Source organism: Poecilia latipinna, unplaced genomic scaffold, assembly GCF_001443285.1.
Source record: "Poecilia latipinna isolate Pla-1442-1.1 unplaced genomic scaffold, P_latipinna-1.0 Scaffold38, whole genome shotgun sequence".
In the NCBI taxonomy this organism is placed as follows: domain Eukaryota; kingdom Metazoa; phylum Chordata; class Actinopteri; order Cyprinodontiformes; family Poeciliidae; genus Poecilia; species Poecilia latipinna.
Window position 1 is genome coordinate 802,609 of NW_015112654.1, and position 5,695 is coordinate 808,303.

Genomic DNA, 5,695 nt, shown 5'->3' on the forward strand with positions numbered 1-5,695 from the left:
TTAGTTTATGTATTATCTTCAGTCAATTTAATTGATGAACTCTCACCTTGGCCAAACATTTATAACTTTAGTGTCCATGTTAGAGACAGGATTTGAATCATTACAGCCCTATTTCAGAGTGACAAAAAAAAAGCAAAGACAGAAAACTGTAAGGGGGCAAACACTTCAACATCACTGAAGTTATTGCAAATTACATTATATTACTACCACATTACCAAAAAAGGAAAAGACAGCTTCTATTTTGCAGCCCGACTGTTTTAGAACGATAATAAGAATGAAAAGCACAGAACAAATAAAACTTCTGTGTGAAACCAGAAACCAAAACATGGAGTCAAACGATGCTTTCAGCCAAGCAGGACAGCAGAATGGTAACAGCTGCTTTTTACACTAAAGGTGTATCGAGTTGTAAAACACTGTTGTAACAACCATCATGACTGTCACTTCCAGTAAATATTTGACGTTTCTTTGCTGTAGCTTGCTGTCCATTTACTTTAGAATCAATGTCTCTGTTGGGCCTTGCAAGATTATTGCCATTGTGAGCTATTATTGGCTGAACTGACCATGCACATCCTCAGGAACTGAGAACAGGAAGCCTGAAGCAGACTGAGGAAGAGCCTAGACATAGCTACAATTATGCAACAACCATTTATTGAGATTCTATATACTGTATTTTACTGCTCTTTTGTCAACGTATGCAAACCATACATCTACATGAAGTTCCTCATACTTTATCTCCAGTACAGAGGACAGAGTTACGTAAACTTTAAAAAATGTCTTTGCAACCGTTCTGGGTGGTGTCAACATTTAATTAAAGGAACATCCCTACAGAGGGGTGTGTTATGATACATTCAGTTCCCCAAACATAAAACAACAGTCAAATCCTGCATGTTTTAGCCACAAAGACACATGCTCATTCAGGATGATGCAGTGCATCATATGAACAAGTCACGTTTTTTAAAATATGAGCAAAACGATATTTGTTTCCTGATCAAACACCAACATCATTACTGCATGCCAAAATACATTTACCTTGGTTTCACGTTAATGGGGTGATGATACCAGTTTTCAAAGCACATTATGTCACAATCAAGTAAATGTTAAGTTGTATAAATGAAGCATGAATTTGACTTGGCAACTTAATGGCGTTAAAGTGAATTTGCAGTGATCGGGACTGAAATTTGCGTCATAAGTTAGCATCAGCGTTTCCGTTGACCGTAAAATTGCAGAAATTTGAATTATGAAAACAGATTTGATTAAAAGGAAATATGCCAATTTAAAAAAATTAAAAAAAATTGGAAGTCTTTTGATAAATTTTTTTTTTGCCCTAGCATGACTGTATCAAAATTAGCATAGTTCACAAAACTGCTGTGGAAACACTATGTCCATCACATGAGTAACGTGACCACCAGATGTCCCTTCTGGTAGACACAACAAAAAGACAGGAAGTGGTATGACAATGATGATTGTGCAGCATGTTTTTTTAAGTTGTCACATGAACAAACTTATTCCCTTGTGATTGTTGACATTAGGGGAATATTGACAAGGTTTTGCATACATCTGTAATGGAAATGCAGCTACAGATAAATTGTCAGCGTATAGAAAAACCCCCAAACTAAATTAAAACAAGCCATCAAATATTGCAGACTGATATTTTGATGGCAATTTGATACTCTGCTCTACAAGACAATTAAAAGTACATGTGAACCATTTCTATTGATATTTCTAAACTGCCCTGCAGTCAATTTGCATCTGAAGCACCAAAGTCGAGCAAAGCTCACTCAGCATTATTAATAGTTGACCTACCTTTGCTATTTGTGCTTAATGTGTCTTTTGTAAAACTGAATCAAACGTCATGGTTGCAAAAATAAATAAATAAAAAAAATTGAAGAAAGTTGTGATTAAAATAATCATTCATTTCTATGCATATTGCTTAAGAAAATATATTGCAGTTTACTAAGTAGCAGTAAAAAGATTATGCTGCAGATGTATAAAACAGGGAAGTACGAATATCTGTGTTAATGAGAAAGTAAATGTAGTACAGACCTAATGAGATTTCAATATAATTGGCAGCACCCATGGGCATCACCAAGACTCCCCATTTAAGAAGGACTGAAAATAATGACCTTAAAATTAGAAGAGAAATTATACATCTAAAAAATAAAGATATAGAAAAAGGCAGCCTTATGTTAGCAGTGTCATTTAGTTAAAACACTTTACACCTCAGCTGGAAACCCACTAAAGATTAGATAAGGATTTTATTTTCTACAGAGGTAATCCAAACTCCGCACAGCAAAAAAGCTGGCATTTAGCCTTATGTCAAATATTATTCAACCTAAAATAGGTTGAATAATAAAATATTATTCCAGCTGACAAAATGCTTCATAAGTCAGACTGTTTTTCTAGCTAAAATAGTTCTCTAAACTAAAATATAAAGTATTTGAGTGTGAGCTGTATTAGAAAGAGCATTTCTGAAAAGACCTTTGTCAAAGTGCCATCAGTGTATACAGGTTCCAGTTCAGGGCCAACATTTAAAGTTGACCAAAACAAAGAACATGTGCTTTCAGAAACTAATACTTCTAGTAAGAAATTTAATCTCACATACTCAGATTTCTACTTTCTCCAAACCGGCCACAAATAGTTAGTCAATCCCTTCATAAGGCTATATTTTTTTAAGCTTTGACCTGCTCCAGGTTAACAAACAAGTCAAGAAAGTTCAATTTTAGCATCTAGAGTGATTCACAAGATAAAATGTATCTGGGAGACAGAAATGTCTTGCTCTGGACAGATTCTGCCCTTTAGCATTTCTTAAACCCTAATTTTGTCCCCTACTGCTTCTATTTTACATGAACAAACAAATCCTTTCATACACAACATCCTAGTACTGACTGTGCATTTCCTTGCTAAAACAAAATAGTGGTACAAAACAATATAAAGACTTAGTAAAAAATAAAATGATGCAACAAAAAGAACTGCACCCTGGAAATCCAAAACCATGTGGAAGTTACTTCATATTACCAAGTTGCTTGGTAATATGAAGTTGCTTGGTAATATGAAGTATTATGAGAAATAAGTTTATACCCAAGTATCTAAACTGAATGAATAAAAAAACATTACATGATTACTTGTACTATAAAACGATATTTCATAGAAGGGTGACGACCAAGAGCTCACAAAAATTGTTTTGTTTTCCACTAAGCTAATTTTAACAAAAGCCACTGATGCACAGCAGCTACACTATTACACATTTGGGAGTAGTGTAAAAGAGTTCATGATGTCAAGTAACGTAAAAAGATTCACAAAATCTACAAACTATCCATCAAATGTTTTCTACAGAAAAACCACAAAAATGGTCTTTGTCAACATTCCTTTTGCTTGTTGCTCTATATGCACAGTCTTCACTGTTTGTTGTTACTCAATAACCGAGTAACTTCTAACGGTAACTGGTTTCATTTCATGACAAACAGATACTAGGCAAAGTGGACTCAAGATGCTTGCCAAGCATGATTATATTTCTGTCTCAACAGTGTCACTATAGAGATGACACACACGTGTCCCTAAACAGAAACCTCGCAAAATGACTCATGAAATTATAGAAACTTCAATTCTTGGATTTATAAAATAAATAAATAAAAAGGTCGAGCTTGATGATTAAATTTATCTTTCAATCTTTGAAATGCGGCAAAAGAGAATTAGATCCCGTTTTACACCACACATTAGAAGCCAAGTCAGATGTTTTCACAATGTGACTTCAATTTTCATCTAATCAGTGTTCCAAGGTTTCTTCTTTTGCCAAGTTGCAGTAATATAGCAAAACAGTGTTGATATATAACCATTAATCTTACTTATAGGTTTAGTACCTTCTGCTTACGGTAGCCCCGTTGAAAGGCTGAACTGTGAAAAACAGGGTAGCTAAACTACTGTCAGTGGCGTTAAGACTCTTTATGAAGTACTCCCCAACGCTTAGAAGAGCAAAACTCGACCACTGCGGGTTAACTCACCAGGTTTCCGCCGTTGTTTATCTACAAAAAGTCTTCTAAAAATGGCGTAGGGTAAAATTAATCCATAAGTCTCTCCGCTGTCGTCTGTTGCCCTTTTTTGTCTCCCTGTTCCTCTCTGCTCGCCTGCATCGGCAACGGCTAGATAACGTCTGCTCACCAACTTTCAGTTTTCACGGCCGCGCGCGCTCGCGCACACGAATGGGAGGAGCACATGCTCAAGCAAGCGCGTGCGAACTACAGCTAACATTTTTATGGCCTCGGGAAGCAACTGAAACTTAATACTGTTGTCCAGGTGCAGTCACTCAGTCAACTGACCACCACCACACTGGAGCTTGGGTGGCCCACGGTTAAAGCATACTTATCGCTAAGGAGCCAACAACTGAATGAGCAGAAGTGTTCTAAACAGGTCAAAACAATTTTCAAACAATAACATAAAATTCTTGAAACACCTTTTGTATAATCACGAGCATCAGAGTAAGTGGATTCGCTGCTTATTTCAGTAGCCTATTAGATTCATGAGGTATTTGAAATCTATTTTTAAGCCATGACTTCCCCTCTTACATTCTTGTAAGAGTCACCAGGAGACCGAAATTGTGTAAGCTAAGTAGCTATGTCCTGATGTCTTGAAGAATAAATATGTCAAACACAAACTCTTGAAAGTGTCTCTAATGAGCTGTGTGATCTTATTTCTCAGGATAAATTCAGTCACAATATGGAGGAAATCCCTTTGCCTTTTGTGTTTGGGATCTTGTTGTTTTTATATATTATGATTCATATATCTGACCACAGGTGAAGGACAGAAAGCAGACAGACCAGTAATCTAGTGCTTTGAATACCTGTTTAGCTTTTTCCTCCTCATGACAGACGGAAGTAGTTCCCACATCACACTCTCTCTATTGATCGTCTCCCTCCTGCCATCTTTGTACAAGACACCAACTCACTTGAACTGATCTGCTTAAGGTTGGCTGGAACAGTTTGCTATGAATTGCTCTACATTCTCGAAAACTCATTTTAGAGTGATTCTAGTTTAACACAAAACCTCACTATTGAATGTGATGCCCTTATTTAAACAGCAAACAATTGGAGCATGATTCAGAGATGAATTTCGACTTACAGGCTGGATATCAATAAAATCTTCTGAACTTCCAGGTTGATGGGTCTAAAACTCTTCTCCCAAATGTGTAAGGCGGAGCAGGGAGGAGTACTGGCAGCAGCTGTAGGGCAACATCACCTTCTCTATCAAACAGAAGCTAATGTTAAAATGTTACAGGAAATAAAAAGCATAAAAACAGTTTAGAAAACATTTCTTGAGATACCTTGAGGGAGCAAATTCATGTTCTTGGCCATACAGAAGATCTTTGTTGAGAACAAAGAATAGCTGAGAACCTCTCCAGTACAGGCTGTAGATAAATGCTTGAAAGACATCATCATCAAAAAAAAAAAAAAAGCAAATATGAAACCATGAGGTAAAGGGCCAAATACTTAATTTCACAACCTCACATCTACTATTCTTTAGCTGTGTCATCGTTCCGAAATGCACTGCAAGACTTGCTGAGGTGGGGCCGGTTTTGTTCTGAAAATCCTGCAGCTTGCACTTCTCTTCCTAACATGATGCCTCCTCACCCTGACTCTCATACTGAGGAACCACAGAGCTCTGTTAAGTTAAAAGCACATATTGTGAAGTTGGGATATTTTTC

The 5,695-nt window shown here is 36.6% G+C and overlaps 1 protein-coding gene across 1 annotated transcript in view; it reads right to left on the reverse strand.

The window, feature by feature from the left end:
- The window catches only part of b3gnt2b (UDP-GlcNAc:betaGal beta-1,3-N-acetylglucosaminyltransferase 2b), a 28,332-nt gene extending 23,958 nt beyond the window's left edge, over positions 1-4,374 (reverse strand). The window contains exon 1 of the mRNA XM_015045819.1: positions 3,999-4,374. The gene's annotated coding sequence lies outside the window, so the exon portion shown is untranslated. The remainder of the gene's footprint in view (positions 1-3,998) is intronic.
- Between the last annotated feature and the right edge of the window lie 1,321 nt (positions 4,375-5,695).